The following is a 24,020-nucleotide window of genomic DNA, read 5'->3' on the forward strand; positions in this document are numbered from 1 at the left end:
AATTGATCCAAGCAAGTCTATGGCACGGAAGAAAACACCATGAGTGCCGAATGTCTACCCCCTTGTGGACGCAAGACATATTACTCAGTCTTTTTTTTTCTTCGAGTTTCATGCAGGACAATCTAACATAAGAATAAATATATTAAAACCCCACACAAATAAAAACTGGCAGACTGGGTGCAGTTGGATTAGCACAGCTGTTATTGTGGAGGTATGTGAATCCTCAAGTGCTCACTGTCCTTGTGAATACAACTGTCAGGTTAATCTCCATTAACTGGAGACAAACATGTGGTTTTACTATTTATGCCAAGCAACGTCGAAAACCTGTAGAGGCTGCCAACTCTGAGCCCTACAGGCTTTTAATGAAAGCAAAGCAGTGTGCAATTAACCTGCAAGCTGATGAAAAATCACACTATTGTCTCATCTGTTCCAGCTTTACACTAATAAACCAAAATATAGCAATGGCCCACATCCTCTTTACACACACTGCATTGCTCATTCAGCTCTCACTTCCTCTTCCCATCTGTCTAGTGAGAGTGAGGTTGGCACTCAAAGCACCCGGGAAAAGGATACAGGAAAGGAGATTTTTCTGAAACTGATCCTGAACTCTGATAGGTCTTTCCGCACAGACGGTGAATGACTCGGTTTCTTGGAGGCACGACTGCAGAGAGACATAGGCAGTTTACATCCCAGCAGTTGCAGAACTGTTTTGGGTGCCTTCTGGCAGCATGGCTAATCTCTGGCACTGATCTCAGAACTATTGCTCAGACAGTCATTCGATATGGCACAGTCTTGGCTTTGTGCTGTCGATTAATCAAAGAATTTTCTTGGCATATAACAACAGCTGGGACAAAGAGCAGTTTGAGTATTCAACAGAAGTAGCTGTGCATAAAGATAATTCAAAATAGACACCACATTGCAAACAGCCATCTTGTGCTTCAGCATCTTGCTTTAATCAGACACAGACAGATTCCATTCACTGGCAATTAAAACCCTCTCTCAAGACGGATACAAATAGTGCCATTCATCACAAACTGGGCAAACTCTTTTTGTATTTCACTTCCTAAGTCTGTCTAAAGCAATTTTTTGTCAATGATTATCTTCCCCGTATGCAACAAGCCAATGTACAACAGTCAAAAAATGCACAAGCACACAGAAAATATGATCTTGCGTGGGATAAAAGATCATTTTAACGATAATTAATATCAACTTGAGCCACATAAAAACGAGATTCCAAGTACAATACAACTGTATTCACAAACTACAGGTTTGTTCAGAACCTTTGAGGGAAATTAACACTGATAGTGAAATCAGCATTTGTGTGAGTAATTCAGGCTGTGTAATAAAGTGGATACATGTCATCCAGCGCCAGTGTTGTGAAGGGGTTTTAATACACTCGAGGGAAACTGGCCCCAATCTGAGGTTACAGCAACTCCAAATCCACTGATAACAACAAGAATAATTACCATCACTATCCACAGTTTACAGCACAGAGAGAGTGGCAGGGCATTTGCCATCTGCCTTGAAACCAACGTGACTCCCCAGCTGTATTATGGATATTATTGTTGGCTGTGGGAAAGGTACTTCTTCTCAGCAGGGATAAATGGCATCCACATGACATTTATGAGGAGCATTTGTGTTGATCATTTCATAACAGCTCGTGCAGGTGGAGCCCTTTTCTCCTCAAAGGCTTTATGTCACCCACCAAATGATGAAGCCACTGCTTCAGATCATGCACAGCATTCTCCCATCAAATACACACAAAGAAAGCCACTAGCTGTCAATCATTTTAACTGACCCAGTCTCTCATATCCCACAAAAAGAATCATCAGTGATTGCCAGGCAGCAGGTCTATAAAGCCTAGTGTTTAAACCGTCTAGACAGACTGGGGGACTGGCAGCCCTGGGCATCTGAGCAGTACGCTGCACCCTTGTTTAACCACAACGATTGCTCCACTGTCATTTAACACCATAAATCAACTTCTTGCATATAAACAGCTTATAAGTGTTTTATACTTTTAAAAGCTCAGTGAAGGAATTTCCTTTTGATTAAACACATTAGCAGACTTGATTATGACACTAAACACGGCAGTATAATAAATCACAGTAAAGCTACCATATAGATTCTTAGGTTCCAAAACAATGTGCACCGCACGTGTCTGGGTTGATTTTGCAGCTCGGTGGGGAAAAGTGAGACAAAGCACAATTGTCTTTGAGACTGAACTGAAACACTGTTTGAAATGCATGCACAGTAAGCAACACCGCACTGAGGTGTGCAAGTCTAACATTTCACACAGTTATCAGGGCAAATAAGAATAGCTGGGACCCTGGGCAAAGTTTTCTTCTTGCCAAAAAACAAATATTATTTCCCCTCTTTAACTGACCAAAGACTGACAGAGACATACTGTACTAGGCCTCTCCTCAGTGTTTCCAGCTGAAACCTCACATAGCCCTCAATTTAACATGGCTTGCAGTGATGGCTGGAAAAAATTAAACCGCTGCTCACATTATCATATTAATTATCACAGCGTATTTTCGCTCACCGGGAGGTGAGAGAATGACAGAATGAAGAATCACAAAAATGAAAGTGCTGTCTAACCAGAGGAATTTGTTTACACGGAAGTCAAGGGGCAAAAAAAGAAAAGTAGAGAAACATTCGTAAACAGTAAGAGAAGACTTGCAGAAGAGGCTTTTTTTTTAAAAAGAAGCTAATTGCAACATCAGGCTGACAGATCTCACACTGAGGCAATTAGCACACTGAGCTATGTTGGTGCTTTTCAAGATCCCCAGACTTCCTCGAACTAAATACAAGTCTGTGACTGTATATTTAGGAATCTGCAAATGTAGATTAAAAAAACACTGAGAGTGGGAATAACTTATGCACAGCTTTGACAAGACCACCAAACAGTCGGGCTGCTGCGATGTGAACTGATAGTGTCTAGCCCTTGTACGAGCCCCGCAATATCATTGGAAGGAAGTGGACCTGTTACTGTTATGACCTCAAAGGCTTTGGGTGGTCCACACACGCACAAAGAGACAACCAGAGAAAGACAACAGACAGCAGGTACACGCAAACACAGCTATGGGGAAATATTTTGATACAAGCTCTCCAAACACCTGCCATTTCTGTGCACCGTTCCACTGACCTACAAGGGCATGCAGCGCATTCACCACAGATGGTATTTAATCTCTGGAAGGATATTTTTCTGTGTAACTAATGCAAACTGTTTCCAATAACACATCTGCACAGACAAGCTCATCCAGTGATGAATCATAATATTCCAAACAGTATTTGAACTTAACAATATATCTATAAACAAATGCACACACGCGCACATGGAAAGAGATATGCATCAGTCACAGCGTAATATAGTTTCCACAGTCTGTCAGTGAATGAGAGCCGATACTGGCAGAGGTTCATCGTGGCTAAAGTACAACGCAGACCTGTCCAAACAACATGTTCAGCCTCGCTCAAAATAAGCAGGAGAGAGCTAATCTCCACACAAAAGACACGATGCTGAACGCATTAGCACGACAAATCCGAGAAAATACCAAGGTGTTATGCCAAGCAGGGCTTTACTCATCCATTGGTTAGTTATTTTCTTTTCGCACAGTGGATCTAAAATTAGGTCCACTAACAGCCTAACGTAAGGTAACGTGTGCGCGGTGTGCTTTTCTTCTGATGAACACTTGAACCTGTTTGGATTTAGAGGTCACATCAATCTGTTTAAATACATTTCATCAGCACCCAGCAGAGTGAAACATTACTGTATCCTCTTACAGGAAAGAAGCCTGAGCCCTGGCAGGGCGCAGGTCAGATAGCCACCTTCAGACAGACTCAAAAAGATATGCTCATGCTGGCTTTAACAAACCTTTGCAACAGCTCTGTCATGCTCACCTAACACACAAAAATTACACGTACACTCAGAAAAATAGAGACAATCAGTAAGTGGATGTCAAGTGTTCCATTTGTAATATGGTGTTTAAATCATGATTTTGATCCACTGAAAAAGAGGTGAAACTCACCTCCAAAGTCCCTTCAGCCTTTAAAAGGTCCATCTCCTGGCTGATAATGCTGTCACAAACATGCTTAGCAATGTGCACAGCTTTAACCAAACCTCATCACACAGAATCAAAGTAAAAATTTACAAAAAAGTGAAACGTTACTTTCTTATTGTTTCACATGAGTAGTGTTTTAGTGCCATATTGTGGGGTTTTCTGAATGCTGCTGAACTACATCCTGCACCCAACCTGCAGCTTTTTATGATTCACTATGTTTTATAGAGTAATGCCCTAAATTAGATGCAATTCTGTTGGCTCGGGGCTACAACGGTACTGCAAAAAGCTTGGAACACACACACGTGATGAACACAGCAAAATAAATTACATTTAAAAAAATTGTGTATTTATTAAAACACCTTCAGACTGCTCCTATTTATCACCATTCCCTTTAATTTTTAAGAAGGTATGGTTGAGTTATTCAAATAAGCATCTGTGGGGGTTTTCTTGTCTTAAAAAGCTGCCCTGTTGACTGGTAGGGAAAGTACAATACATAATGGAAGGTATTTTCTGTGTTTTTGCATCACTGTTAAAAAGATTTCTGCACTGAATTACAGACATTAAGCAATTCCTTAATTCGCTTCAGGGAAGAACAGTTCATGCTTTTGCACACACATCTTTTTTTCTAAATCTTGATAACTTGTGAGGAAAATATTTTCTCAAGATGCTTTATACTGAGCTGGGGGCTGTTGTTAATAATGTGTTCTATAAACTGTGTTGAGGCCCAGAGGTGGTTAATGACAAAGCACATCTCACACCAAATGTTCCTCTTTGTTGGATTTCTTCCATTTTAATTAGATCGGTTATGCATTCAGTGGTACATCCTCTGGATTACCCAACTGCTCCTTGCTAGAAATTTACAGTATAGAAGCAGATTGCTTGGGGTGATTAGACTGATTGGGGTAATCATATTCAACGGTAAGTTCAACAAAAGATCAGTCACCCATGCCCACATTTCAGATACTTACTAAAATAAGCAATATACCATCAGTATGTCATGATATTTGAGAGCTAAGAACCTAGAAATTTACTAAGACAATATATATATATAAACAACTTCAGCAATCATCACTATTATATCACTGCCTCCTAGTGGCTGGAGCTGGATTCACAGGCCATTGCATGACCAGGAATGCTCTGCTCCAGTGGTTCCACATTTTACCACTCTCTGCTCCACAGAGTGCTCTGGAGAGCTGGAGAACAGTTGCACCGACACTGTGTGAAGCTTCCTGCTGACAAAACCGAATAATTTTCCAGTGACACTGGAAAAGTAGACTTGCATTCAAGACAAGAGCGCAACCAAAAAATGCAGAACACAGTATTTTTCAGCATGTACTTACTCTTCTAATACCCCTCAACTCAAAGAACTTATATATAGCACAACTGTAGCTTAAATCTGGACTTTTAACTACTGAACCTTAAGATATACAATGTTTGAACTCACTGACACTTCAGGGAAAGTGCTGATAATAGTCTTAACACCTTCCCATTGTAGATTTATGTTGCATTTTGAAGCAGCTGGAACGTTCTGGGTCGTGTTATGCAAAACGAAGCTTTAAAAATAAGCCTATTCCATGCAGTTGTCAACACTGTGTTGCTAGCACTGACAGTTCTTACAGTACATCCAGCAGTTTTGATCAGGCATTTTTAGCCTGACAATGAAGGAATCCAGTGGGGTTACTGTTAATACAAGTCAAAGACCGCCACAATCTTCCACAAAGTAGAAAAAACATTTGCAAAATTTGTCACCCTTTAATATTATGCTATGTGAATGCTTTTTTCCTGCATTTATAAAATAAATCTACTACACTGAAAATTGTGACCTTGTATTTCTGGTAAAAGGCCTAAAAGTTTTGCAATTAAATGTTTACCTTTACAGAAGGATGTTAATGTGTTTGTTTGTTTGTTTGTTTTTTACCACGGATGGTCATGAAAGACAGACAAATTGAATACATTATACAATACTTACATTAATTGAATCTGTATGTTATACTGTGTAACATTAGAAGGTCACATACATGGCATTTGGCACTAAAGATACATACAATCACATACAGTTGGTATACATGCATTACAAAACAATAATTGGCTATTAATTCATCCATCCATTCACTTCCGCTTATCCTTTTCAGGGTTGCTGGAGCCTATCCCAGCTGCCATAGGGCGAGAGGCGGGGTACACCCTGGACAGGTCGCCAGTCTGCCGCAGGGCTAACACACAGAGACAGACAACATTCATGCTCACATTCACACCTATGGCCAATTTAGACTGATCAATTAACCTGTCCTCACTAACTGCATGTCTTTGGACTGTGGGAGGAAGCCGGAGTACCCGGGTAGAATCCACGCAAACACGGGGAGAACATGCAAACTCCACACAGAAAGGCCCCGGCCTGATGGGGAATTAAACTCATTTTTGCTGTGTAGTAACAGCGCTAACCACCGTTCCACCGTGCAGCAGCAAAAGTAATTTCTCACTTAACTGTTTGAGTTCCTGTTGGAGATGTACCTCTTTGAGCTCTCTGTTGCTTGGTCCCACCCTCCTGTGAGAGACCAGAGGAACAGTGTGTTACATACACAGAGTTATGTAAAATAAGATTCAGATCAGAACCAAAAAAGTCTGATATATCACAAAGAACATGCAGAAGAGCTAAGGCACACATCGATCTTGATGAAAGACAAATACGCACAACAGGATGTTGCCAACAAAATCAGGAAAAATAAATGCTTAGTGCACAGAAGTCAGACTCCTTTTAGTACATGTAAACTCTCCGAGCACATGTGGGCTGCATAAGAAAAGCCATTAAAAAAAGCAATTAAGAAACAAACAAACAAGCAAACACATAAAAAACACCTGCAAATTTCCCACTCTGTCTTTCAACATACAGAAGTAAAAGTAAATGTTTAAGACATTCACTTTTGATGAGCCAAACATTTACAGAACATATGCTGAAGAGGAATTAGTGCGTTTTCAACAATGTGTCTCACTTTTTCCACATTCAATCAGTCGACTGACATTACAAAGAAATACAGCAGTCATAAATCAAAGAAATGTGTTGGCATAGCCTGTTGGCATAGCCACCTTCCTTGAGTTTGCTAAGACGGGCCATGGTTAATGTCTTAGTCAGTAACACTGCTATAAAACCGACAATGATGACAAACCTCTGGCAAAGTTGAAGTTACCAATCTGAACAACCATTCTCATGTTGTGATCCATTCTTAATTTGCAACACAATGCCTTTCAATTCAAAATACAAGAAAAGATTTCAAAGCTATCCAGCAGCCCTAATTGGACACTTGGCAGGCCAGCTTTTGTCCGCGGGCCATATTTTTGACCTGCCAGCCTCATGCTTACTGGAGCCAAATAAAAGTGACTCTTCAGAGTCACAGCATTGTTTTCCAACTCTTTCAGAAAGCCAACAATGAAACAGTAGGATTGCTTCAGCTGTTGAAAAGGAAAAAAAACCAGCCCTGGCAAACTAAACAGTGCAAACAATACTAATCAATCAGAAGAATGACAACAGAACGACCCAACCCAAACACTGCAGCGGTAAAAACGGAATGTCAAACACTGGGATCACATATTTTTTGGTAAGACACAAAAGAGGTTCATGTGTGCTGCATGCACAGCAACAGCTAATGGAATATGATTTCTCCAGGTTCAACAGCAACATAAAAGCAAAAAAGATAGGAATGATTTTGGAATGGCGCATAAAGCAATGGTAACAATGATACTCAGTGAAAACACAGCGGCTTTACTGTTTATCCAGAGTCTGTGCCCACAGGAACATGTGTTTTTATAAACGTCTCCAATTACTGTTTTCATTTATTCACAAATTTACTTCAGGACAATAACATACCCAGCAGAGCAATAAAAATATGTATGACAATGGATGCCAGCATTTTACAGCTTGCTTTAAATAAAATAAATAAATATTCGGCAAAACTTAACTAAATAAAACACGAGTCTGAGATATAGAGGCCTGCCAGAACAGCACAGACAGTTGCTTGTGAGAACATGCTAGGTCCTTTAAAATCAGCTTAGGGTTGAGGAACATTGAAAGTATGTTTTCCTGGTAGCCTCCGGCACAAAGTGGAAATGCTGACAATGAGTCATTTTAGAGAACAGCTTGGCACGCGGTCCTATTTCCAGCTGAACTCAGCCCAGCTGGATAGTGACAATCTGTAATTTATATCTGGTGGTGTTTGAAAAAAGATGCAAAACAAGAACGAGAAAAAAAACACCCCAAAAACTTTTACTTTCAAAACTTGATTTTCAAAGCTTGTTGCCAGACTGGAACTATGATTACTGTACCCCACTTTCGAGAGGGACTTAAATTATATTAAGCACTGTTTTGTTAAAGTGCAACACGAGCATGACCTGCACTTTTTTTCAGAAATAAATACGACAAATTTTATGGTTGAAAAGTCAAGGATAAAGTTAGAAGTCTATATAATTTCCTCCTAAGCAATATCACGTGCTAGTTATGGAGATTGATCCTCTCTGTGGACTAGACACTAAGTAAAAACAACACTACCCAGTCGTGATTCTCTTTTTCATGACAGAAGTCACGGGTATATCCGTTACCCATCTCTCAAACACCATCATAAAGTTCGCGGATGACACCACAGTGGTTGGACTCATCTCAAGGGGGGATGAGTCGGACTACAGAGATGAGGTCAACAGACTGACTGAGTGGTGTTCAGTTAACAACCTCCAACTGAACACCACGAAAACTAAAGAACTTATCTTGGACTTCAGGAAGGGCAGAGCAGACCCGGCCCCACTTTACATTCACGGGAGCTGTGTGGAGAGGGTACACTCCATGAGGTTTCTGGGCGTGCAGATATCTGATGACCTCTCCTGGACTGCAAATACTACAGCGGTGGTTAAAAAGGCCCAGCAGCGTCTCCACTTTCTGAGTGCTCAGGAGGAACAACCTGGAGGAGAGGCTGCTGGTGACATTTTACAGAGCCACCATAGAGAGCATCCTAACGTACGGCATAACAACATGGTATGCAGGGTGCTCAGCTGCAGACAGGAAAGTACTGCAGAGGGTCATCAACACAGCCCAGAAGATCACTGGCTGCTCTCTGCCCAGCCTGGAGGTCACTGCAAACTCTCGGTACCTCAGCAGAGCTGGCAATATCATCAAGGACCACTCTCACCCCAGCAACCAACTGTTTGAACTATTACCGTCAGGCCGACGGTACAGGTCACATAAAACCAGGACAAACAGATTCAGGGATAGCTTCTTTCCCAGAGCTATCACCGTAGTAAATAAGCACAAAAACAATTGAACCTATTCCATACTGTCACTGTCATTATATTATGCTGCTATTCATACTGTCATTATATTAATGCTGCTATCCTGTATATATTGTACATACTATTGTTTGAGTACTTACGATTGTTTTTTTTGTACTTTTTATATTTTACATTTATATTTATTATTGAAACTTGCACCAAGGGAGTGGCACTCCAATTTCGTTGTACTCTGTACAATGACAATAAAGGCTATTCTATTCTAAAGGCTATTCTATTCTCAACCCTGTGGCGAAAGTTAGACTTGTAGAGCACAGCCGCATGTGGAAGTCATTGAGAGCAATTAGAGTACAGTAGTTGAGACACTTATACAAACTGTGCAATATGTACACAGAAAAAAGCCACAGTGTGCATCTAGGTCTAATGTACAAGAGGTTTGTATGCAGGCTAGCAAACATGGGTTAGAGCACCATATGGTTCTCTGGGCTAATAGCCAGGGCTGATTAGCCTCAGAGACACGTGAGATACATAAAGCAGATCACTAACAGGTGATGAAGAGGAAACAACAAAGGCATGCTAAACAGAGTGTTTGTTGTTTTAGCAGTTTACTGACCTTACAAACAATACCAAAGAACAATGGCTGCTAATAGAATTTACTGGGAATAGTGTGTGACAGACAGAAATGACAAGACAACTGTACTGCCACAGTATAGTTTTGATATTACACTGAGGGAGGGGGGGAAGGATTATCCTGTTTTATGCACAAGAATTGAATCAAGGTGGGCTGACTGTGCTTAGTGTGTAATACTGGAAAGCTGTTAACTATAAGCCCACTTTTTTCTTCAAGGACCACGAAGTACACAGTGTACCTTTTCTAGGCCAAACACTGAGATGTATCAGTAACAGACAGAAATGACTGGCACAAACACTGGCTGCACATGAGGATGTAATCTGTTCTTATCAAATCATTGCAAACATGTCTCTCAGGTTACAATGAATCATAGAGGCAGAAAGACAGCGCTCTAGCGTGTTTGTTTCACGCTCTAGAAATCAGATATTGGCTTCATACTTTGGTGATAGCGTTCACATGCTCATTTTAGCTGGCTAGATGGTTGCTAAGCATTGTTATCTGGGAATGGAGTCATTCTCTCAGCAGCTCCTTCAAGATCCCAGTCAAAAACGTAGGAGTTTCCCAGGATTAACTGTTTAACCTGCCAAAATACTAACTTTTTTTGTTGTTTACTATCACTCAGAGAAGAAATGACTACGAAAAGCTAAAGTCAAATGCCCAGTTGGCTTAGGCAGGCTGAGGTCTCATCTTCCTTTTTCTCTCTAAAGTTACGGATTTCCTTCACCGCTGATGCCTCTGGCTTCCCACCATCATCACGAGAGCTAGCCAGAAAGATGAGCTAAATAAACTGTATCACACTGCAACCCCTTTTTCAGTGGAAAATTGTGTTTTCTTGTGTGTTCGAGAACACCCACAGCTGTTTTTGCCACTTCTTCTGTGCTTTTCCTGACATAAATCATTTAGGCAGATGTACACTCCACCTGGGAGTTTGGTTGGGAACAGCCAAACCTCTCGTGTTTATTATGGATATGAAGCACGTCCTGTCTTAAAGAATTATCAATGAATCGCTATTCTGAATTGACCCTGAGCTTCTTGCCATTAAATAGATCCTAACCAATGAATGATCCATTCTTCCCAGAAGCTAAACACAAATGCAGAAGAAAGTAGAGACCTGCAATGCCTTCAGAGAACACAGAAAATGCGTGCATAGAGATGTATGTACTTTGGCTGGAAGCGCCATAGAAAGCCTAACATCAAACATGTTATTCTAACAGTCATTTTACATTTGAAATATTTCCGAACAACATTTATGAAAATGTAGTGCAATCAACCAAAATTCTTAAGTTGAAAACACTTCAGATAACCGTTCGTAAATTATCCAAGGTAACTAAGGCCACTGTGTATGCGTAGGTGTTAGTTCTCAAGGATTGGAAGTACTCATTCCAACTCTGAGAACTGCCAAGTGCACCAGTCTTGCCAAGATGTTGATGAAATGATCCAAGAAATTAAAGAAACAATTTGGTGTAAAGAATGTAAGCTGACATGGCCCTGCACCATGGTGCTTGGAGTAATTAGGAACAAATCACATTTTAGTGAGGGAACTAAATGTATTTGCTCACTTATACACATGGCAAGTGTAAAATTCACCTAATTTATGTCAGAAACGATGGTCAGCCATTGCACTGCACTAATTTTATAAAGTTATATTTTGCATTTGTGTGTTAAAATATGGATCCACTGTCCTTACATGTGGTAATGATGGTCAGTTATGCACCCTGGGATCACCAGATCCAAACTCACCCGTATGAGAACATGAGCAGATCTGAGTACCAAATTGGACAAACTTAATGTTGCTAACCTAAGTTGACACAAAACATCCCTTATTTTAAAAAATCCTCTGCAGCTGGTTGGTTTTTTCCATGTATGTTTTTTTTTTTCTTTGTTCCGTTTCAGTTTTTACAGTAGATCTATACATACATGGTCCAAATTTCTGTCAGCAGTACTGAACAAGCCCATGGATGTGTCTTCGAAAATCTCCTAAATCTGCCCAGCATGTTCCTCTATTCCCCCTTCACAGTCTCAACCCCCTCATCATCTTCCTCATCATCTTCATCTGATTCCAGGGAACTCTAAGGCCATTTAAGCTCCTCGAGACATATGAGCCCCTAACACAACAGCAGATGCTATAGCCCTGTGTGGGCCTAAAATGTGAAAGCATGCATAGCAGAAAGAGCAGAATTGATATATTGAACTAATACACACGCACGCACACACACACGCACACACACACACACACACACACGCGCAGCAACAGTTCTGTCAGAACTGAAACAATAATGACTGAGATCTGTCTAATCAAAATGCAATCACTCAGCACAAGCAGTGACTTCTGATTTTAAGCCCCGGAGTGGAGGTCCTAGTCAATAATGACCTAGATCAGATGTCTTATCATAAGATATAAATGTGAATACCTCTGTTGTACGGTAATATTAAATAATCCAGAACTACTGTTTACACAGTAATTCAGTTCTACAATGATGTAATGTGGCTAAATTTATAAACAAAACATAGATCAATGAATAAGACGAACAAAGATAAAATGCTGCTTTTTAGAATCTAATAAACCATTACGATCACATGGACTGCTCTGAGTCTATATGAAGAATCCAGCAGACCCATTTTTTGATTTCGTTTTAGAATGACACCATTGTTTGCACTATAATCTGTTTGATATTACTGTCGGTTACTGCATTTTCCGCAAAACTGCAAAATGTCTAATAAAATACATAATGCATGTGCTTCCAAACCAACCAAACCAAACCTGCCAACTTCAAATAATAAACAATAAAATAGAAACAATCATCAGAAATTCTTAAGCCCACAGTTTTAGAAGCAAGTATGCAAAACAGCATATTGAATTTGGGTGCAGGACACAGTGAAAGAGTTTAGAAAAACAGTCACTGAGTCTCCGTTCAATTTACTTCGTTTATATTACATAATTACAGTTAGGTCCATAATTTGCTGAGCAATGACACAAAGTTTTCAAATTTTCCTCTGTACAAAAAAACAGATGTGTTTTGGGTGTTTCAATAATCAATAATAAAGAAGTGGTGGAAGTGCAGATTTTCACCTTTGATTCAAGGGGTGTAGCAAATGTTTTCATTACAGAAATTATTTTACATAGTATCAAATTTTCAAGAGGCTCAAAATTAACTGGACAATGAACTGTCAGTTTCAAGGCATTTCAGGAGAAATTCATCAGGGAAAAGATTTGGATTTGATTCAGGCACTTAACTTGAATCCGGTAGCTGTTCTCTGGAAATCTCAATATGTGGTCCATAGAGATATTGAAAATGAAGGACTGCACTGGCCAGCTCAGCAACACCAAAATGCCTGGGACTCCACAGAAGCCACTGAATTCTTTCCTTGGTTAAGAAAATTAACATCACAATCTAACTAAGCCAAGAAGACATTTAAGAAGGTAGGCATATCACTGTCAAATTGTACAACTAAGAGAAGCATTCATGAATACAAACACAGAGGATTTACAAAAATGTGCAAAACAAATCAAATGTATTTGGACTGAAAATTAACTTGTATGTAGAATGTACAGAGAAGGAAAGAAAGAGCTCATGATCCAACGCGTATCACATTTTCTGTCAAACATGGTGGGCGCAGGGATACCAGTGGGGATTGGGCAGTAATGTCCTTTGATGATGTGACTGCTAATAGAAGCATCAAGATCAGGCTATACTCTTTAGTCAGATTTAAACAAATGCTGTTAAAAGAATACAAATGAATAATGACCTAAAGCTTACTAGCTTCTCAAGTCAAAGAAACTAGATGTTCTTCAATACCCAAGTCAGTCACCTCATCTCAGAAGAACAGAGCTTTTCAGGTACTGAAGACAGAACTGAAGACAAAGAGATCCACAAATGAGCAGCAACTGAAGTTGAATGCAGTAAAGCGCAAGAAAAGCATAATCCTCAAATGCAGGTGGTTTTTTAGGCTTCAGGTTTATTTATTTAAAGTTATATTATATTATATTATTACTTTTGAGCCTCTAACATCGGGAGGTTGTGCAGAAAAATGACTGTAATTCCAAAATATTTATTACAACAGTTTCGTTAAAGCTGAAAGCCTGCACTGACAATTGTCTCATTGTTGTCCCTGAAGTGTACCTGTGCTATTTAACCGCCCAGATCAATATCCCACACTTGACTAACAGAAAGCCAAAAGACATAGCTCACAAATAATGCCATTATTTTATATTAAAATATAAAGATAATGTAAAAAGACACAGGAGAGTAATATAAACTGGCACCCCTGTCAGGCACTCATACACAGACAGTACAGCTAGCACACATTCTCAGGAATCCACTGTCATGTTTCTGTCAATATTTCTTCAGGTAGCACTCGCTGCATTGTCGCTAGGAATGTTTCAAAGGCAAAGAGAGAGCCAGTTCACTAACGCTCACTTCTCGTTCATTCCTCTAATTCACATCTGCTATCTCTGACGGCAAATTGATCTCAACACAACATCAATAACCGCTTTGTGACCTAATTGTAATGAATGACTCCAGCAATTACATCCTGAAAGTGTAATTAATCCCCTCCTGATTTCACTGCAGGGTGTATCTATCATAACTTTAACAGCAAGCTATTAATCACTGAGGTTTTTGTGCATTTGTACAAAGCATTATTGGGAAGTAGAGATGAAGAAGGCAGGATAAGGATCGACAAATACACTAGGCTCTATGTGGTGCATTCAATTTGGTTAATTTAATACTGGTTTAGCATATGAAGATTAGCTTAGAGGACCTACATATCGATGACTGATTATCTTAGATGAACCCTTACTGGAAGTTAGAAAGGTCAGGGGGGGAAAAAACACATAACCTGTGAGAATGTGCAATTGTGTTTTTCTCATGAGAGTCTAGCTAGTCCCAATAATCATTAAATTATGGTAGACAAACTTGGAGTAAAGTTAGGTTTAGGTTTTAAGTCAGGCAACTAGTCATTTGGGCTGTGGATAGGGGAAGATGCCAGGAAATGAATATAAGTCAATGTAATGTCCCACAACATGAATAAAACAGATGTGTCGGTGCGTGTGCTTGCACCAAACTATTTTACCCACAGATCACATGATCATGAAGAGCTGAACCAGATGCTGGAGAATCACTTTCATAACAAATGACCATCCAACACACAAACCAACAACTTCAGTGCTAATTGTATCATACACTGCAAAATGTCACTGTTACTACATTGATCTTTGATAATCATAACATTATCAGTGACGATCAAACATTATTATGCATGTCATTGTGCAATGACCTCGTGCCACCTTTTTTCCTTGCAAGAAATGACTGATGTCATGTGAAGTGTTCTTTAAAGCAAGATCAGAAGTTTTTGGTTTTCATTTTTTCTTTTATTCCTCCTTGTTAACATTTGATTCATCCCTCGGTCTTCTGGGGTCCACTACCATCCATACTCACTTCATCACGTTGCTCAGCAGTGACAGCACAGCCTTTGGGTGTTTCCTGATCTTGTCTCTTACTTTGTAATTGCACTAAACTATTGCTGATCCAAGGCACAGCTGGGTGCAACAGCATTCACCTAATTCTCTTCGGCTGTGCTGAGCTATTCAGGCAGGGCGCATCCCTAAAATGAAAAGGTTCTTGTTCAGCACTGATTGCATACATAACTGTCAGAGTTGGAAAGTTACCCCCCTCCGCCCTGCCCCTCCACTTCCACCATAATCATCAAGAATGCACAAAACCCCCGATTGGACCTGAACACCAACACTTGAGCCAATAAACAGTCTGAGCAAAGAAGTTCACATCACATCCGCTTTCCTCTGTTCCTAAATAAAACCAAGCATGTGATATACTTGACTGTGAGTGATTTAATGAGGATCTGTTTCTAGTTTTCTTTTCAATTTTGCCACACACCTTCTGGAGGTTGTTAGGGAAAATTAATAGAGCAACGTGATGTGACAGGAAGCAGATCAGAGGATGATTAGAGATGAACAGTGTGTACTAATCATGACCAATAAGTGAAGAAAACCAGATTTTGGGAATGACTTAGAGTTAAAAAAATGTTCCCAATAAACAATGTTATACAAATAAATTTTGAGAAAAAATAAATAAAAGCTGAAAAAACATCAAATTTAGTCGGTCTTTCTGAGGAACAGTCACTTGGTGTGAAAAGGTTCCCAACTGTAGACCAACCAAAGCCATGAACACTGAGGGTGTTTTCACACCTGAGTTGTTTAGTACGTTTAAATTAAACTCTGCTTCAATTTCCCACTTGATGCAGTTCATTTATAGAGATGTAAAACACTGTAAAAACACCCTTTGGAACCCTTTGGAGAAGGCAGTCTCAATCCAGTTCCAATCAAAAGAGGTTTGCAAGTTTGCAAGCCAGGTATGCTTTGGCGTGCAGGAGAGTAAGACAGACACATAGAGTACACAAACTGTAGCAATTAGACATAAAAAGAACAAAATTGCCTAGATAAATACGAATATTGGAAGTAGGGCTGCCACGATTAGTCGACTAGTCACGATTACGTCGACTATCAAAATCGTCGACGACTGATTTAATAGTCGACGTGTCGTTTGAAGCTTTGTAAGATCCTGAAAGACGCAGGAATAAGTAGCAGGATTTAAGAGTGTAATAACAGACTGAAACAGAAGATGGCAGCACTGCATGTACAAGGATGCCAACTGCCGTTAAACCCCGAAGAAGAAGAAACTGTGTCCCAGAATTCATAGCGCGGCCCAGCTCAGTTTCCAACAATGGTGGCAGCTAGTTGGTTTTACTCTTATTATTCTTTCTGGGTCACAAAATAAATGTTTAACATATTTTTAGGCGAGAATGTAGCTGTGTAAACCTCAAATATCTGCTCAGTTTATCAAGACACCACATATTTTCAAAAGTGCTCCGACGTTTTCAGAGACGTCTGTTACCCACTAGCTCGATAGCTAGCCGGAGGCTAGGCTAGGTTAACTAGAGCCGTGAGAACACCGGACTCCCGGCAAATCGTTTTCAAACCGACCGCCGTCTTTCGCTACTCAGGTTAAATATATATATAAGTCACTTAGATAACTTCAAAATGTTATTGTTTGGCTTTTTTTAGTATTTTATTTGTTCCTGAGTAAATCGGTTTGGCTGAGATTAAAGTTTTTACACAGCTGAATAAACGTCAAGCAGACAGCTGATTATCAGAAGTGTGAGATGCTCAAGAATTTACTCCGGTGTCCTGTTATATTTTAGATAGCAAGGAGTTTATTAAACCACAACAATCTGCAGATTTCATTAAAATTTAATAAACTATCATCTTGTCTTTATTTTTAGTTAGCACATACCTTAAACACTTAAAGCTGTAAGCTAATGATAGTTATATAAGAGCAGATGCTGCTGGTGCAATAAGCTGTATGTCCAATGGATGATGATCTGATTAGTCGACTAATCGCAAAAATAATCGGTGACTAGTTGACTATCAAAATAATCGTTTGTGGCAGCCCTAATTGGAAGTAAATTCTCCAGTGTTGTCCACTAATCCAGAGCATAAAACTTTGCCTTCACCCAAGACAACTTTGGCCAATAGGCAAACTGAACATTCTCACATGATTTCTAGGGATGCGTTTTAGATCTTTGGTGGTAAACAAATCATACTTTGTGAAAAGCTACAAGTTTACAAACTTATCAAGGGATATGGACCAAAGTAATGTGAGAAAACATTCTGCGATGCATGACTATGCCTGTGTTATGACTGATGTTGTAGGGTTATTGTTCAGTATGCAAATTTCAGTGTGCGGGTGCCTCTCCGTGAGAAACGTTTAGCGCCTCTTTGAACTGGAAGTTGATGCCAGTTCATTTGGTGCAGGAGCTGTTCTCTTGCAAGAAAATAAACAAGGTATAGATCACAAGGCTCTTGCCTTGTTATTTGCTTCACAGAACTTTGAAGTTTACGTTGGATTGAGTGTGCTGCCTGTACGAGCGTTTACCGATCAGAATCCATTAGTGTTCCTTTTCCAAATGCGCAACTCAAACCAAAGACTTAGGTGCTAGTCTTTATTGCTGTGTGATTTTAATACTGGTTTAGCATATGAAGATTAGCTTAGAGGACCTACATATTGATGACTGATTATCTTAGATGAACCCTTACTGGAAGTTAGAAAGGTCAGGGGGGGGGGGGGGGGGGGGGACACATAACCTGTGAGAATGTGCAATTGTGTTTTTCTCATGAGAGTCTAGCTAGTCCCAATAATCATTAAATTATGGTAGACAAACTTGGAGTAAAGTTAGGTTTAGGTTTTAAGTCAGGCAACTAGTCATTTGGGCTGTGGATAGGGGAAGACTTGCTGATCAACTGGGCAAAAGACCTGCAACTGACAAATAAAGGCTATCTCATCTCATCTCAACTACAAAAATAGTAAGAATAATGTGTTGGCTGATGCCTTGTCTAGATCTTTGGAACTTGCTTTTTGAATTAAACATTTAGAGGAATGTTAATTCTTGTGAAAGGAGGTGCTACGACTGATGTCATAGGGTTGTTGTTCAGCATGTAAATCTCAGTGTGCAGGTGCCTCTCCGTGATTGGTGGATCCAGAAGATGGATTGGTTATCTAGCTGGAGATGACATATGTTGAAGCTGCCATGGACTGCCATTCATTCATCCTCAGCTCATCCCAACAAAGAGTTCGTAGGGTTGACTGCCTTTTATTTTCATTATAGCTTTCTTTTGTTTGTGTATTTTGATTAGGTAAGTTTGGTAAATCCTTAATATAGACTCACTTTGTTTGTTGTTTTGGCACCCTGAAGTTATAACCAGCTAATGAAATAACATATTGTAAATAAATCATTGTAGAGTCGTACCAATTGTGTGATGTGGCAGCTTGAGGTCTGACGAGGATGGATCATGTTGTGGTCTGGCCACCCTTAGACGGGCCATAACAGATAGAGTACAGAAACATCCTTGCCATGAATGGATAAGGATCTTCAAAGTCCCACTGGGAAACAAAGCCATGCAGAAGTGACCAAGAGCAGCAGAGCTAAGAGCCTGTCGACAAAAACAGCTGTTGGCTAGCCATCTAAATATAGTGGTGGTTGACAAGAAGCAGAATATATGACAATTGTACCTCATAGTACCATCAAAAAGAAGCAGCATAAGACGACTGACAAGTACAAGAGGATGAAAGAACAACTGGAAAATATGTGAAAAGTGAAGTCTAGACTGTTCCCAGTGATAATAAGAGTTGAGAGAATGGCTCCAGCAGATTCCAGAAATAACATCTGAGGTCTATGTCAAAGAGTGCAGTCCTAGGAATAGTTAAGATACCGCAGAACTCTCTGTCAGTGAATACACAACATTTGGCTACTTTATAATAGTAGGATAGCTAATATAATTCTCATGGAAATTAACCAAACTTCAAAGGTTTTCTTGCCAAGACAGAATATTTTGAATATTGAATATTTTTGAATATTGTCCACAGCTGTAATGGTATATTAACTAGATATTGTCAAAAAAAAATTTATTTTTCATTAAACTTAGTGTCTTGTTAATAATAACATGCATTCCACCTAAGTGAAGTAATTCAAGGGCCCTGGTATTGTGCCTGTTGGGTCACTTACATAATGGACACATGATGCAGTAACAGCCCATGATACAACAGCCTTTTAAACAAACACGGTCACTTGTAAAATGAGGGCCAAGCCTCTCTCCGTTAATAAATATCTCACTCCTTAGAACACTCTCAAATAATCTCCTAAATAAATCCAGTTGTCCTCTCTTCAAGCTCTAGACTAACGTGACCTGGATGGTCTCGAGAACCCACACAGACACTCTATTTCCACCCTAAAACACAGACACATTTTTACGGTGAGCCCAATCTGAAAAATATAATTACGTCTAAGTTAAAACTCTTACTCCCCCTTTCTCCCCCTATTAAGTAGCTGACCATAACTTCTTGTAAGAACTTCGTAAATTGTAATGCTCATTAGTTATTACAAGATGATTTCTATACTAAACATCTGCCAGCTGTTTTGAAAACATCTGCCATTACTTGTAAACATGTAGGCTTTGTTATGGTAAGATGTCTTATTGTACTATTTTTCTTATATAGAAAACATGCTGCAGTATAGCTGTTCTCTTCCTTTTCCCTGTCTCTTTCCCAAAACTCATATCTGTCTTAATCTTTTATCCCAAGATCCTCTCTGTCTCGTCTCCCCTCTACACTTAAGTAACACATGCAGATTCTGTTGATCGCTCCATTTCTGCATTATCTTTGAATGTGAAATCTCTATGCTCATTCTAGCCTGGAATATGTTCAAATACTGAACAAGGCTTTCCTTTATCTCAACTTTTAGTGACTCTGGTGGCAAGCTGTTTTGTGCAAACTGGGATCAAGTAAGCTAACAAATGACTCGGCCTTGGGCTCGAAGCTTGTAGCACATCCGCAGAATACCAAAAGGAACGTTTCTGGTCGACATTAATGCTCGGATAGGAGGCAAGTAGCTCAATTTATTAAGCCTCATAAACACTCTTGCCCCTGGATACACACTAACACACTGTAAATTCATGCGAGCCAGCCACATACACTCACACATACAGAGTGACATTATAGGACTCGTGGTGGGTTGATGGGTGATTTTAACCAGAGATGGTGGGATGAAGGATCAGAGATGGGTGTTCAACTGTCCCCGAAACCTCTGAGTCCCTGTTTTCCTGGCCTGACCTTTTGAATCAGTCGAACCCAAGAAAATCATGCTCTGAGACATCAGCCAATTGTGGCTCCAGACAAATCCATGTACTGCATGCCATCTTTGGCATAATCATATTTGTAACCATAACAAAGATAAGAGAAGGGAAATCAAACGGGTCATCTCAGAGTACTTACATTTGTGTTCAATGAAAAGGGTACATTCAGTTTTCCCTTTCATCACATGAGAGGGCTTTCTGGTGTTAACAAACAAGCAGTCGTTCTCCCATGGGATTAGAGTTGGGCTTTTTCCAAACTAGACAACCTCTCTCAGTCCCTAATGTCTGTGGAAACAGATGATTATTCTGGCATGTTAAAACTCACAAAGTGTAAATTTTCTTATCCTGATCCACAAGAGTGCCAGAGTCACAGCATTAGATTCAACGTTCCAGATTTTTCACTGTACTGGATGCAAATATAATAGAACAGCCTAGGCTATTCATATTAATCCATAAAAATAGTTTGCTGAATGAAAGTCTTTCCATAAATCTTGTTACGTGGAATGAGGCAATGTTGATCTTATTAAGTTCCCTGCAGCTTAAGTTAAACAGTAGGCCCTCCATAACTAACATAATGAAATTTTACTATGATGCCATTCAGTGCTAATAAAAATGTTAAAGTAACTTGCTCAAACGAACCGCAGACCTTACAGAATAAATTAATCCGGCTGAGACGTTTAATATATGCAAGAAAGGTTTGATGGTTATGGCACTGTAGCTCATAAAACAGGCAAAGCTTCTGAGTCAACTCTGATGATTTCTTGCAACCAGCTCACCCATACTAACAGCACAAAAACACACATAAAACAATGCTAATATCACATTAAATGTGATCTCTTTTAAGCGAGTATTTAAAAAAAAAAAAAAAAACTTACAAAAACAACAACAACTTGTCAGTTGTGTATATGTAGTTGATTACTGACAGTACAACGAAACTGCCTCCACTTTAACGCGTTTAAATCACTGCTGTTAAAGCTCATTACAGCTTTGTTTGTCTATTTTTAGGTGACATGGCACACCTGCTGCGCACTCCTAGACGTTAACAGTCTGTATCTGATGACTGCACACTGTGCCAAAGTGCTATGACGCGCCACAACATTTGCGCTCGTTTTTGGAATTACTGCTTTTGAATGAATGTAGGCGGTCAAGTAGAAGCAACTACCATAAAGAGAACAGCAGAAAAGCAGCTCAGACATCATACACCCTGGGTCTGTCAAAAGCAGTTACCCCCTCACGTCATCACGTCCTCGGTTCACCTTCAGGGCAACGACGTAATGCGCATTTCAGTAATCAATACAAACGGCCGTGGAATTATCTAACTTACCTCTGAAGCTGATATCAGATGCGTGCGTTCAGCCGAAGGTCTGAGCTGCCAACTTATGCAGTTTGTTTAGAGAAACTAGGAAGTATTTTGTAGCTGTTGTCTGGTTGCCTCTGTACCCCTCCTCTCTCACACATCTGGTCCCCAAACTAAAGGAGGACCTCCCATTCAGGCAGCTTCGGCTGGACTCTGCGGCACCCACTTCTCCTCAAAGGTTTGACTATTTTTCACGATTCAGGGAGTTCCCTATGCTGTCTCAATAAAATACCATCCAGTCTTTGAAACTGAACAATCTTTACATGGTTCTTAATCCTTGCGGGCTTTTTTCTTTTCTTTTCTCTCTCTCTCTCTCTCTCTCTCTCTCTCTCTCTCTCTCTGTGATTTACCAACGGCACCTGAACTTCTCGTGGCCATTTTAACCCTTACAAACTGTTCTGGTCAGATTTGACTCTTTTTGGCTTTTGACAACATCAAAAATGTCAGTCTGGTGCCTGAAATTTGATTGATTGTTCTTGAGTGACCCATTAACATTAATTCTAGACGCACATGTGTGGGTTACTTGAATCAAGGAAAATTGTGGTTTTGTGCAGTCTTGAAAGTATGAAACTGTACGTGCTGACAGAAGTCAGACTTTTGGAAGTTCTAAAACTCTACATACTGGTCTTTGAATGATCAGGGGGGTCTCGAGAGAGTGAAATAGTAAAATAGCATGTAGGACTGATCATATATGATACACATGAGGAACAGACACAATATAGAAGTCAGAGGGTGCCTTAAAGAGATATAGGGTGACTATATAGTTGGTTAGCATTGCTGTCACTTCACAAGGTTTATTTAGTTGTTATTCTGTGTTTGCTCAGATTTCGCAATCAGCATTCCAAAATTGGAGGTATTTGTCTTTGATGTATGGATGTAAAATTATGGAATTGTAAAAACTATACACAACTGTATTTTGTATTTCACATAGTGTCTAAATTCTTTGCACTAATAAATATTTATGTTGTTGTTTTTGAGGTTTATATCAATAAGAAAGCTGGATAAATAATAACTTATAAGTTTGCACTTCTTCCCACTTTGTATGTGTAAACTAAAGCAGCAAATGTGAAGCTATATTGTTGTGTATTTTTGCTTTATTTTTGTGTATTTCTTTCTAAATTACTTTCTGTATACTGTTTACATATTCTAAACGAATGCAACAGAACAATGCATTTGTGCTCGTAGACATGAGCGAGATGATCTGCTTAAGTTCAAGCTAAGCAACAGAGTGGAAATTTTTAAAAAAATGAAAAAAGTGATGTTGACCATCTCATGGTGTTTGGTGTCAGATAGTCTGGTTGGTTCCAGAAATTGCTGACTACTGAAAATTTCCCACACAAACATATCTAGGATTTAAAGAAGATGTTACAAAAACATTGATGTCAGAGGATAGGAAGGTAACTTAAATAGTTACAATCAAAATATGCACAAGTGCATCTCTGAACGCACAACATCTTGGACCTTGAAGCAGATGGGCTCTGGCAGAAGATCATCCTGGATGGCACACCTGTCAGCTAAGAACAGGAAACTGATGCTCCAATTTGGATTAAACAACAGATAATTTAAAAACTATAGCCTGGTCTGATGAGTCTTAATTTCTGCTGTAACATTCAGATGTGGTATTTAGAAGTTGGTGTAAAAACATGAAAGTGTGGATCTATCCTCAGTGGCTCAGGCTGCTGCTGGTGGTGTAATAGTGTAGTGGTTATTTTCTTAGCAGGCTTTGGATGTTTTAGTACCATCTGAGCACTGTTTAAGCACCACGATGTACCTAAATATTATTGCTGATCATGTTCATCCATTTATGACCATTTGTTCACCACCTTGTTAAATATGCGCAACAAAGAATTAAGACTGTCCTGAAGGTAAAAGGGGAATAAAACCCAGCACTAGAAACCTGCAACTTATAAAACGGCAGTGAGTGTATGTGGATCCCTTTCTTTTATATTACGATATATTGCGGATAATACCTACTGCAAGCCTGTCAAACAGCTCTTATTAGCA

At 39.6% G+C, this 24,020-nt stretch overlaps 1 long non-coding RNA gene across 1 annotated transcript in view; it reads right to left on the minus strand.

Annotated features, from left to right (window-relative positions):
- LOC113026982 (uncharacterized) overlaps positions 1-23,864 on the minus strand; it is a 140,872-nt gene extending 117,008 nt beyond the window's left edge. Inside the window, exons 1-2 of the long non-coding RNA XR_013910657.1 lie at positions 21,984-23,864; positions 6,541-6,600 (exon numbers count right to left, since the gene is read on the minus strand). This is a non-coding gene — a long non-coding RNA (uncharacterized LOC113026982). The remainder of the gene's footprint in view (positions 1-6,540; positions 6,601-21,983) is intronic.
- Between the last annotated feature and the right edge of the window lie 156 nt (positions 23,865-24,020).

The sequence above is a fragment of the Astatotilapia calliptera genome, chromosome 7 (genome assembly GCF_964374335.1).
Source record: "Astatotilapia calliptera chromosome 7, fAstCal68.1, whole genome shotgun sequence".
Lineage (NCBI taxonomy): Eukaryota > Metazoa > Chordata > Actinopteri > Cichliformes > Cichlidae > Astatotilapia > Astatotilapia calliptera.